The sequence below is a fragment of the Phytophthora parasitica genome, assembly GCF_000247585.1.
Source record: "Phytophthora parasitica INRA-310 unplaced genomic scaffold supercont2.266, whole genome shotgun sequence".
In the NCBI taxonomy this organism is placed as follows: Eukaryota; Oomycota; class Peronosporomycetes; order Peronosporales; family Peronosporaceae; genus Phytophthora; species Phytophthora nicotianae.
The window spans coordinates 9439-10879 of record NW_008649252.1 but is presented as its reverse complement, the minus strand read 5'-3'; positions in this window follow the sequence as shown (position 1 = coordinate 10879).

Genomic DNA, 1441 nt, shown 5'->3' with positions numbered 1-1441 from the left:
GCGAGGCGCTTTCTCTATTTTAAACTACTCTGCGTTCAAACAGTCAAATTGTTCTCGATCTTCTTCTTCGCGGTGGATCTTCTCGCGTTCTTATTCTTGCTCAGCACCACAGGCTTCATCCATACCAGGCAGGCAGCCATGCCATACCCCCCCCCTTCATGACCCTGTGCGGTTAACAGGGGAAAATGGGTCGGATGCTGACTTGCTGCGTCGTCGCACCCTTGTCAATCGTGACCGTGCCGTTGTTGTGAACTTGCTTGATCGTGTACGGGCGGTGAGCAACAGCCTTCGCCTTGGTTCGAAACTCCTTGGGGACACGAAGCATCACAGTGCCGCCGGGGTTGTAAAATTGATCGATGCGTTTGTCGTTGTCGCGGTCGTTGTCAGCGAGGATCGCTTAAAGCCTACTCTTGGACATATAACTCCAGTTTGCTTGATGCAGATGGCGAGTAACCATGTCTTGGCCGAAAAATAGCTAGCCACGTGATGCATTCAAGATACTGTGGTAACAGACGCGCACAGCGAACGCTGCGTAGCGTAGCGCTTTTTTCCAGTCGACGTTCTCATAGCATCACACAATGTTGAGCAGTTCGACATGAACCCTCTTGCAGGTGGCACTGGCTTGCGGGTTCTTCACGGTTATGGGCTTCGCCTTGATACCGTAGCTCCACCAGAGCTCTTGGAACTGGTAAATTCAGGTCCTTGATCGTGGATGACTTAACTTGGACGTTGATATCGGCAGAGCCACTGCCTGTCGAAGCTTTCTGCTGTAGTTAGAGCTTCCTTGTTGGGTTGGACTGCGTCCTCAAGCCAGCGCGCCGCGTGGTCGATCATGGTGATGCCGTATCCACCTTCTTCGTAAGGGCCAATCAGGTCCACGTGGACAACGTCGCAGGGGTTGACTGTCTTTAGTGACCATGGCGACAAAATACCATAGTCTTGCTTGCCGCCGTGTGCTTTTGCACGCTTGCGCACGAGATACTCCTTGACGTAAGCAATAATGTAGGCGTCCATGCCGGGCCAGTAGAGTACATGGCGTATCGTCTTGAATTGACGCTCGTGGCCTGGGTGTCCGAGATTTTGGTGGTACCATTTTACGAGATCATCTCGTAGCGAATCGAGAAAAACCACCCTATTTTAAAACGCAACCAGAGAGCAGCCTAGAAGTGGCGTGAGCATGTAGTCATGTTAGTTGGTGCCGACCAGGCACGCAGACTTGATCTTCTGGATCATTGCATCTTTGTCTTGGTGGTCGCGAATGACAGGGCCGTGCATGAGGCACTCCGGCTCGTCAGTTGCTCTCGTCGTTGAGCGCCTGCTGCTGTTCGGAATCGAACTTCATACGAGAGAAGGTATCTGCGCCGATGTTCGTTGCACCTTCAATGTAGTGCAGCGCGACGCGATACTCGGATAGAAGCAGTTTCCAGCGCTTCACGTGCAA